Raw genomic sequence first — 11,918 nt, forward strand, 5'->3', positions numbered from 1 at the left:
AGATGAAAGAATTACCATAATTACATGTCGAATTAACAACAACAATTGCAGCTGACTAGCGATAGTCATTTTGAGTAAATATACTGACGGACTACAATTTTCTTAAGTTTATACATGTCAGTTATTAGCAGTTTTACAAGTTAGTCATTAATGATGTTTGATAATAGGAAGACAGTGGTTGACATTTAGGAGGTAAGGAATGTTACATGGAGTCGATTAGGTAGTACTTAGTGCTTCTCTTAAACTGGTTGAGAGATGGACAGTCTTTGACGTGATTGGAAAGGTCATTCCACATTCTGGGTCCCTTGATTTGCATAGCGTTTCTAGTTTGGTTAAGTCGCAATCTTGAATTATGAAATAGATATTTGTTTCTAGTGTGGTGCCCCCAAGAGTTCTGTTACAACCCTTTAGGAAGCGTTTAAGGTCAGGATTGGCATTACAGTTCAGAGTTTAATATATATAGAGTACACATGAGAGGATGTGCAGTGACATAATATCTAACAAATTAACAAATTTAAATAAATGTCCGAGTGCTGTCTACAGCCAGAGTTTGTTATTGTTCTAATAGCTAATTTATATGGAGTAATTAGAGGACGAAGATAATTTTGGGTAATAGAATCCCAAGCACATATACCATAGTTGAGATAAGGATAGATAAGAGAGTAATAGAGCGTTACAAGCAAGGCCGAGGTACATAATATCTGATTTTAGAAAGAATGCCAACTGTTTTAGAAACTTTTTTCGTTATATTTTGAATGTGGTCCTGGAAAAAAATCGACTTGTTATCAATGAGAACACCAACAAGTTGAATTTCCAGGGTGGTCGTCACCCGGTGATGTTTGGTGAGATGTGGAGCTGCTTGTCGGCCCACCCACTTTAAGGCCCACTATAAATATACAGAATAAGGCCATTGCTACCCTGCCGCCAACACTCGCATCCACATCTCACCAAACATCACCAAGAACAGAAAACGGGACATCACCTCAGTTTCGCGAGCCGCAACAATCTTCTTGTACATCAGTTTTTGTCCTTAGGTAAAGTATACGTCAGAATGTGACGTGCTATAACGAGAACGGGTTGGGTGAAGGGTAGGGAAGGTGGTGAAGGGTAGGGAAGGTGGTGAAGGGTAGGGAAGGTGGTGAAGGGGAGGGAAGGTGGTGAAGAGTAGGGAAGGTGGTGAAGGGTAGGGAAGGTGGTGAAGGGTAGGGAAGGTGGTGAAGGGGAGGGAAGGTGGTGAAGAGTAGGGAAGGTGGTGAAGGGTAGGGAAGGTGTTGAAGGGTAGGGAAGGTGGTGAAGGGGAGGGAAGGTGGTGAAGGATAGTGAAGGTGGTGATGGGTAGTGAAGGTGGTGATGGGTAGGGAAGGTGGTGAAGGGTAGGGAAGGTGGTGAAGGGTAGGGAAAGTTGTGAAGGGTAGGGAAAGCTGTGAAGGGTAGTGAAGGTGGTGAAGGGTAGGGAAGGTGGTGAAGGGTAGGGAGGGTGGTGAAGGATAGGGAAGGTGGTGAAGGGTAGGGAGGGTGGTGAAAGGTAGGGAAGGTGGTGAAGGGTAGGGAGGGTGGTGAAGGATAGGGAAGGTGGTGAAGGGTAGGGAAGGTGGTGAAGGGTAGGGAAGGTGGTGAAGGGTAGGGAGGGTGGTGAAGGATAGGGAAGGTGGTGAAGGGTAGGGAAGGTGGTGAAGGTTAGGGCAGGTGGTGAAGGGTAGGGAAGGTGTTGATGAGTAGGGAAGGTGGTGAAGGGTAGGGAAGGTGGTGAAGAGTAGGGAAGGTGGTGAAGGGTAGGGAAGGTGTTGATGAGTAGGGAAGGTGGTGAAGGGTAGGGAAGGTGGTGAAGGGTAGGGAAGGTGGTGGAGGGTAGGGAAGGTGTTGATGAGTAGGGAAGGTGGTGAAGGGTAGGGAAGGTGCAGAAGGGTAGGGAAGGTGTTGATGGGTAGGGAAGGTGTTGAAGGGTAGAGAAGGTGGTGAAGGGTAGGGAAGGTGGTGAAGGGTAGGGAAGGTGGTGAAGGTTAGGGTAGGGAAGGTGGTGAAGGGTAGGGAAGGTGGTGAAGGGTAGGGAAGGTGGTGAAGGGTAGGGAAGGTGGTGAAGGATAGGGAAGATAGTGAAGGGTAGGGCAGGTGGTGAATGGTAAGGAAGGTGATGAAGTGTAGGGAAGGTGGTGAAGAGAAGGGATGGTGGTGAAGGGAAGGGAAGGTGATGAAGGGTAGGGAAGGCGGTGAAGGGAAGGGAAGGGAAGGTGGTGAAGGGTAGGGTAGATAGTGTAGGGTCGGGACGGTGGTGAAGGGTAGGGTAGGTGGTGAAGGGTTGTGAAGGTGGTGAAGAGTAAGGAAGGTGGTGAAGGGTAGGGAAGGTGGTGAAGGGTAAGGAAGGGGATGAAGGAGAAGGGAACGCGATGAAAAGTTAGGAAAGGGGTAAAGGGTAGGGAGGATGGGCATCCTGGTGAAGCCTGCGGTGACGAGCAGCGTCTCTCTCACTATCAGCCACAACACCGCTGATGATACAAACACACCACTGTCACAGGGGCCACATTGTCTCCTCTGAGGAGACACCACTGTCACAGGGCCCACATTGTCTCCTCTGAGGAGACACCACTGTCACAGGGCCCACATTGTCTCCTCTGAGGAGACACCACTGTCACAGGGGCCCACATTGTCTCCTCTGAGGAGACACCACTGTCACAGGGCCCACATTGTCTCCTCTGAGGAGACACCACTGTCACAGTCCCCACATTGTCTCCTCTGAGGAGACACCACTGTCACAGGGGCACACATTGTCTCCTCTGAGGAGACACCACTGTCACAGGGCCCACATTGTCTCCTCTGAGGAGACACCACTGTCACAGGGCCCACATAGTCTCCTCTGAGGAGACACCACTGTCACAGGGCCCACATTGTCTCCTCTGAGGAGACACCACTGTCACAGGGCCCACATTGTCTCCTCTGAGGAGACACCACTGTCACAGGGGCCCACATTGTCTCCTCTGAGGAGACACCACTGTCACAGGGGCCCACATTGTCTCCTCTGAGGAGACACCACTGTCACAGGGGCCCACATTGTCTCCTCTGAGGAGACACCACTGTCACAGGGGCCCACATTGTCTCCTCTGAGGAGACACCACTGTCACAGGGGCCCACATTGTCTCCTCTGAGGAGATACCACTGTCACAGGGCCCACATTGTCTCCTTTGAGGAGACACCACTGTTACAGGGGCCCACATTGTCTCCTCTGAGGAGACACCACTGTCACAGGGGCCCACATTGTCTCCTCTGAGGAGACACCACTGTCACAGGGCCCACATTGTCTCCTCTGAGGAGACACCACTGTCACAGGGCCCACATTGTCTCCTCTGAGGAGACACCACTGTCACAGGGGCCCACATTGTCTCCTCTGAGGAGACACCACTGTCACAGGGGCCACATTGTCTCCTCTGGGGAGACACCACTGTCACAGAGGCCACCATGCCCCCTCTGAGGAGACACCACTGTCACAGGGCCTACATTGTCTCCTCTGAGGAGACACCACTGTCACAGGGCCCACATTGTCTCCTCAGAGGAGACACCACTGTCACTGGGGCCACATTGTCTCCTCTGAGGAGACACCACTGTCACAGGGGCCACATTGTCTCCTCTGAGGAGACACCACTGTCACAGGGGCCCACGTTGTCTCCTCTGAGGAGACACCACTGTCACAGGGGCCACATTGTCTCCTCTGAGGAGACACCACTGTCAGAGGGGCCACATTGTCTCCTCTGAGGAGACACCACTGTCACAGGGGCCACATTGTCTCCTCTGAGGAGACACCACTCTCACAGGGCCTACATTGTCTCCTCTGAGGAGACACCACTGTCACAGGGCCCACATTGTCTCCTCTGAGGAGACACCACTGTCACAGGGGCCACATTGTCTCCTCTGAGGAGACACCACTGTCACAGGGCCTACATTGTCTCCTCTGAGGAGACACCACTGTCACAGGGCCCACATTGTCTCCTCTGAGGAGACACCACTGTCACAGGGGCCACATTGTCTCCTCTGAGGAGACACCACTGTCACAGGGCCTACATTGTCTCCTCTGAGGAGACACCACTGTCACAGGGCCCACATTGTGTCCTCAGAGGAGACACCACTGTCACAGGGGCCCACATTGTCTCCTCTGAGGAGACACCACTGTCACAGGGCACACATTGTCTCCTCTGAGGAGACACCACTGTCACAGGGCCCACATTGTCTCCTCTGAGGAGACACCACTGTCACAGGGGCCACATTGTCTCCTCTGAGGAGACACCACTGTCACAGGGGCCCACATTGTCTCCTCTGAGGAGACACCACTGTCACAGGGGCCACATTGTCCCCTCTGAGGAAACACCACTGTCACAGGGGCCCCCATTGTCTCCTCTGAGGAGACACCACTGTCACAGGGGCCCCCATTGTCTCCTCTGAGGAGACACCACTGTCACAGGGGCCCCCCATTGTCTCCTCTGAGGAGACACCACTGTCACAGGGGCCCACATTGCCTCCTCTGAGGAGACACCACTGTCACAGGGGCCCCCATTGTCTCCTCTGAGGAGACACCACTGTCACAGGGGCCCCCATTGTCTCCTCTGAGGAGACACCAGTGTCACACGGGCCCGCATTGCCCCCTCTGAGGCCATAGCATTGATGCATTGGGTGACATATTGGTATGAGCTTTTCTTGAGGTTATAGTGTGGGATGGAGATGTGGTCTAATATAAAGCCCTTAGTGAGGAGGGATTCAGCTTCAGTGGGGAAGGAACAGCGGATTCTGAGGATCTTGGTGTTGGGTGGGTGGAAGAGGTCTTCTATGATGATATTGTTGGCTTTACCGACGTCGGTAATGCGTTGTCTGTCTAAGGTTGTTACCGTGGAGAGGAGGGTGGTGTCTACGTTGCAGGCAACAGCAGTACAGTTGTGCTTGTGCTCTAAGGTCAGTGCGGTGATAAGTCCTAGTGTCAGTAGTCCTGCTCGGGCTTTGGGGATGAGGCAAGCATAGAGGTCAGATTCAGAGGGTAAAAGAGCTTTATTCCGTTGACGATGGGAGTGATGGTGGTGTAAGGAGTCTGGGTGATCAGGTAGATATGATGTCCTATAACGTCAGGGTCAGGGGGAGGATCAGGGGCGTTAAGGAGGCGAAGGCAGTGCATCTTAGGTGAAGTAGTGGTCTGTTGGAGGAGGTGGTGGTGGGTTGTCTCAGCTTGGGTGGCTGTGATCTCCGTGGAACTGTGAATCTTTGGCTCATGAGCTGTTGGTTGGAGCACGGTTGTCAGTGACGTAAATTGGGTTCCTATCAAGCTAATTTAACCCGGTTCAGCACGAATACGAAGTCTCCGTGTGTCCTGAAGGTATTATTTGAGGGCATCCTCCAACTGCCAGTTGACTCGCAGTACCACGAGGTTCTAGCAGTGGATCGGCATAGCAGAACTACCAGGCAGGGTGTCACAGGGCGCAAGCACGTGCTGTGGCCCCACCTGGGAGGACAGGACGAATACCCCACTGCACTTTCACCACACAGGGGGAAGGTCCCGACCTGGAGAGGAAGAAAGGTTTAGCAGAGGAGAGAAAGAGTGCTATACACGACAATACACATTACTATACATGCTATGCACATTACGTAAGGTAGACCCTCCAGCTGTCCCTGGTTGTATTCAGGGCGGCAGTTCGGGTTGGCTAACTTGGGTAATATATCTTTGCACGCGATCTCACTGATAAAGCTGTGAATCTACATCGTGAACACGTCGAGAGGAAGCGCTGTTGTTGCCTGGGAGGAAGTGTGTGCTAGTTTGGCTGGGAGCTGCATGGATGGTGGAGGCTCTGGGCCCAGATAGTTACCACACTAAGAATGTGGCCCCCGATAGTTACCACACTAAGAATGTGGCCCCCGATAGTTACCACACTAAGAATGTGGCCCCAGATAGTTACCACGCTAAGAATGGGGCCCCAGATAGTTACCACGCTAAGAATGTGGCCCAGATAGTTACCACGCTAAGAATTTGGCCCCAGATAGTGTTACCACACTAAGAATGTGGCCCCAGATAGTTACCACGCTAAGAATGTGGCCCCAGATAGTTACCACGCTAAGAATGTGGCCCCAGATAGTTACCATGCTAAGAATGTGACCCCAGATAGATACCACACTAAGAATGTGGCCCCAGATAGTTACCACGCTAAGAATGTGGACCCAGATAGTTACCACACTAAGAATGTGGCCCCAGATAGTTACCACGCTAAGAATGTGGCCCCAGATAGTTACCACGCTAAGAATGTGGCCCCAGATAGTTACCATGCTAAGAATGTGACCCCAGATAGATACCACACTAAGAATGTGGCCCCAGATAGTTACCACGCTAAGAATGTGGACCCAGATAGTTACCACACTAAGAATGTGGCCCCAGATAGTTACCACGCTAAGAATGGGGCCCCAGATAGTTACCACGCTAAGAATGGGGCCCCAGATAGTTACCACGCTAAGAATGTGGCCCCCAAATAGTTACCACACTAAGAATGTGGCCCCAGATAGTATTACCACGCTAAGAATGTGGCCCCCAGATAGTTACCACACTAAGAATGTGGCCCCAGACAGTTACCACGCTAAGAATGTGGCCCCAGATAGTTACCAAGCAAAGAATGTGGCCCCAGATAGTTACCAAGCAAAGAATGTGGCCCCAGATAGTTACCATGCAAAGAATGTGGCCCCAGATAGTTACCATGCTAAGAATGTGGCCCCAGATAGTTACCATGCAAAGAATGTGGCCCCAGATAGTTACCAAGCAAAGAATGTGGCCCCAGATAGTTACCACACTAAGAATGTGGCCCCCGATAGTTACCACACTAAGAATGTAGCCCCAGATAGTTACCACGCTAAGAATGTGGTCCCAGATAGTTACCAAGCAAAGAATGTGGCCCCAGATAATTACCACACTAAGAATGTAGCCCCAGATAGTTACCACACTAAGAATGTGGCCCCAGATAGTTACCACGCTAAGAATGTGGCCCCAGATAGTTACCAAGCAAAGAATGTGGCCCCAGATAATTACCACGCTAAGAATGTGGCCCAAGATAGTTACCACACTAAGAATGTGGCCCCAGATAGTTACCACACTAAGAATGTCGCCCCAGATAGTTACCACGCTAAGAATGTGGACCCAGATATTGTTACCAAGCTAAGAATGTCGCCCCAGATAGTTACCACACTAAGAATGTGGCCCCAGATAGTGTTACCACACTAAGAATGTGACCTCAGATAGGGTTACCACGCTAAGAATGTGGCCCCAGATAGTTACCACGCTAAGAATGTGGCCCCAGATGGAATTACCACGCTAAGAATGTGGCCCCAGATAGTTGTCACGCTAAGAATGTTGCCCCAGATAGCTACCACGCTAAGAATGTGGCCCCAGATAGAGTTACCACGCTAAGAATGTGGCCCCAGATACTGTTACCATGCTAAGAATGTCGCCCCACATAGTTACTATGCTAAGAATGTCGCCCGAGATAGTTACCACACTAAGAATGTGGCCCCAGATAGTTACCACGCTAAGAATGTGGCCCCAGATTGAGTTACCACGCTTAGAATGTCGTCCCAGATAGTTACCACGCTAAGAATGTGGCCCCAGAAAGCATTACCACGCTAAGAATGTGGCCCCAGATAGTTATCACGCTAAGAATGTTGCCCCAGATAGCTACCACGCTAAGAATGTGGCCCCAGATAGAGTTACCACGCTAAGAATGTGGCCCCAGATACTGTTACCACGCTAAGAATGTCGCCCCACATAGTTACTATGCTAAGAATGTCGCCCCAGATAGTTACCACGCTAAGAATGTGGCCCCAGATTGTGTTACCACGCTAAGAATGTCGTCCCAGATAGTTACCACACTAAGAATGTGGCCCCAGATAGTTACCACGCTATGAATGTGGCCCCAGATTGTTACCACGCTAAGAATGTGGCCCCAGTTAGTTACCATGCTAAGAATGTGGCCCCAGATTGTGTTACCACGCTAAGAATGTGGCCCCAGATTGTGTTACCACGCTAAGAATGTCGTCCCAGATAGTTACCACACAAAGAATGTGGCCCCAGATAGTTACCACGCTAAGAATGTGGCCCCAGGTTGGGTTACCACACTAAGAATATGGCCCCAGATAGTTACCATGCTAAGAATGTGGCCCCAGATAGTGTTACCACACTAAGAATGTCGTCCCAGATAGTTACCACGCTAAGAATGTGGCCCCAGATAGTTACCAAGCTAAGTATGTGGCCCCAGATAGTTACCACACTAAGAATGTGGCCCCATATAGTTACCATGCTAAGAATGTGGCCCCAGATAGTTACCATGCTAAGAATGTGGCCCCCGGATAGTTACCATGCTAAGAATGTGGCCCCAGATTGGGTTACCACGCTAAGAATATGTTATACTCAAATTGAATGTCCGTTGAGACATAACCAATCACAGGCAAGTAGGCCTCTGACGTCATGCCAGACAGACAGTCACCAGCCATGCTCCCAGCAGCAGCCCAGTTCTCCCGACAGAATCAGAGTAGGTGGACCTCGGCTGGCCAGATATACGTCTTTTTGTCTCAGTCAATAAATACACAGAAGTGTCTACTGTGTCTACATTCAACTCCGCAAGGCAACAAATACTGGTAGCAGCAGTGGGATCCAGAATTGTTTTTCTGGAAGCGAAAATTAAAGTACCCAACATCGCCTTGTGTTCCAGCCGCCACCGCCACCGCCATCAGCCGCCTCCATCCTGCCACCCATGCATCAATTACTGTACCAGTCCGGGGTCCTGCCATCAACCACTACTCCAGGCCAACGTCTCAGAAGTAAGGGTCATTATTTTCCTGTGAGAACGCTCATTCATCAGTGAGGAGGAAGGAAGTTTCCCGCGCCAGCCATTTTTGAATCGCGCGCCACGTGGGAACCTGCGCCCACCACCACCACCCAAGCTGACAGTATCAAAGCTTTGTGAGTGCTCTACCTACTGAAATCGTCGTCAGTCATCGTATCAAGTATCAACTGATCATTGTGTGTGGTGTACTGTTATTCAAGAGGAATTGGTGGAAAAAAAAGACTTCTACCGTCTGACTAGCGTCGCCCCCCAAGGCTCACACACCTCGCCACGATGCCACATCGACACATTGCCTCCTCTCACCATCGCCACAGCCTACTGCTACATCACTCTGCTGTGAACTCCGGCCTCGAACATCGTGTTTCCTTCGCCATCATCGTTGTCGTCAGAATTTATCTTCGCGCTTCCAACATCGTTCCTAGTGTGGGGTCTCCCGAGCTTTCCGCCATCGCACCAGTTTGTAAACAAACCCTCACATGTGCCTCTTCAAAACGCCCTGTCGCTGTTTTTCGTGATTGGCCACTGTTATATTGCAAATCCTGCAGCCCTGAGTTAAGTAATTATGAGCTAAGATATCGTGTGCTATGGTTTCATGAGGTTTAACGTAAATATATCCACAATATCTTATGAATTAACCTCTCTGTGACTTCTTAAATATTGGAGCTGGTTCAGTACTCCACTCCCACAGTTTCCTTGTGTGATTTCAACATTCCTGCTTCTCTCAGTAATTTCATTAAATATTAATTGTGCTACTAGTGTTATTGGTAAATTCAAATTCCAGTGAAGTAAGAAATTCTTGTTTTAGTAGCAGTTAAGGATTTGTACAATATAATTTTTTTTTAATTCCTCCTGGCCTAAAATTGAAATTTATTCCTTCAACATTTCATATTATAATTTTTACCATAGCAGTTATATACATTCCTGTGTCCAGTTTATGTGCTACATCCATATTTCTTGCAGTGCCACTTGTTGTGTTGAATCATTTTTAATGAAATTTTGCAATTGCACTTTCCAGTTTTTATTCTAAATTGCTGTGCTTAGCCTGGTTTAATTAATTTACATGCTTCTAATTCCAGACATTTTCATGAAAGATTGCTAATTTAATTCACAATTTTGCTTGTTCTTAATTATTTGTTGCCTAGCCCAATTTAATAATTTTATTTCTGCCATTTTTTTACTTTAGCAAAGTTGATATATTTTTGAGTGTTTATTTTTGTGTATACCATTTCTGATGCCAGGTGCACTTAATTATAATCTGCGTTCAAACATTACTTCCACGGCTGTGACAATGCCTACCACTGTTGAAACCCCTTCAGACTCAACGGGAACAGTTGCTCATCCCAATGGCCAGAGATCAGCTCAGGAAATGGATATTCCTCTTTTTGCTGGTGAATCCCGCTTATTAGAGTCATGGTTTAGTAAGGTTGAAGCGAAAACTGTTGCACGTTTTTCTAAGCCTACTGATGCCGAATACTTGGCAATTGCACGGTCAGCTGTGGACACAACCAAAGGTGATGCACATTTTGTTGTTGATGAGAAAACAATTGTTAGCCTCCAGTCTTGGTCTCAATATAAAGATTTCTTTCGCCGTTGCTTTGTTAACAAAGGAGACCTTGACCCGTATAGGTTAGTCAAGAAAATTGTCAATGCCACCATGAAGCCTGGTGAATCGTTTAATGCGTTTACTAGCCGTCTCGATCAGTATCTGTATGCCTTAGTTTCTGCTATGAATAGTTCGTCTTTGTTAGAAAAAGACAATAATCTGTCCCCTGAGGCTATGGCCAAAATGATAGCATTTGGTACTTTAATGCATTTTGCCCCAGAGCATACTAAGCTAATCATTGAGCAACAAAATTTTGGAGTTAAACATGAAATTGGTGAAGTGTTTGAGGCTATTAACAATGCTGCCGATAAACTAGCTCCCCGAAGTGCTCAACTGTTGCCACCCTCTGATACTGTAAATGTAGTAACAAGCTCTCAGCATCCTCCCACAAACTCTCAAAACTCTTGGTCACAGAACCGTACCCATGCTCGTAGCCCTCAGTCAAATTCGCCGCCTCATAAATTGCCGAGACGCCATAGTCCACAACCATCCACTCCTTCATGTTGGCATTGTGGTAAGAGTAACCACCTCATAAGGGACTGTTGGTCCGCCACTAGATCATCACCCCTAGACAATTCTCTCGGTCCCCTCATCAATCTAATCATTCTAGGCTCCCATATTGCAAGTACCATAAACAAGTTGGTCACCACACTGCGGATTGTAGAGCTAGGCAAAGGACATCTCCACCTCGTAACTCCCACGGTCATTCTTGGCGAGGCGCACAGTGTCCACGACATTATCAGAACTCACGTAATTACAACTCCCAGCCCAGCTATAATGCAACTTCGAATTATAATACTCGGCCACAGAATGCTGGAGTTCAGAATGTTCACTCCATGTCGTCGGGAAACCCCCAAGGCCATCCGCTAACCAATTCAAGCTAGCCAATCCTAGTGCCCTCCCTGTGTATTCAGTAGCTGCCCAAAATAGATTTGGACACTTGACAGAGGAGGACACTGACTCTAGACCAGTTGTAGATGTTGACGGAACCACAGTGAATTTAACCCAGACAAGATGCAGATATCCAAGACAACATAAGTCACAAGTAGTAACTTGTCCAGTCTCAAGTGATGGTCCCCTTGTCTCAGCCATTGTACATGGTAGAGTTTTAAAAGTTTTTTTTGACTCAGGTGCAAAAGTTAATATTGTCAAGCCCTCAGCTCTTAGAGACATTGAAAGTAGGCACCCTACTACAGTAAGGAAGTGCCCCATATCTTTTCTAAGTGGTGTTTCAGGAAATAAAGTAAAAGTTCAGGGTGAAATTGACTTCCCACTCAAGTTAAATGATGTCTCATTGTCTATAACATGTTTAGTTGTTGACGTTATTCATTTTCCTGGAGACATTCTCTTAGGTCTGTACACCATGATTGATGAAAATATTGCATTGTTTCCCCATCGTTGGAACATCAGTATCAAAGACCACGTCATACCCTTGTGCAGCATGTATCGACAGGGCCATGAGTTCA

Source organism: Procambarus clarkii, chromosome 49 (assembly GCF_040958095.1).
Source record: "Procambarus clarkii isolate CNS0578487 chromosome 49, FALCON_Pclarkii_2.0, whole genome shotgun sequence".
NCBI classification, from domain to species: domain Eukaryota; kingdom Metazoa; phylum Arthropoda; class Malacostraca; order Decapoda; family Cambaridae; genus Procambarus; species Procambarus clarkii.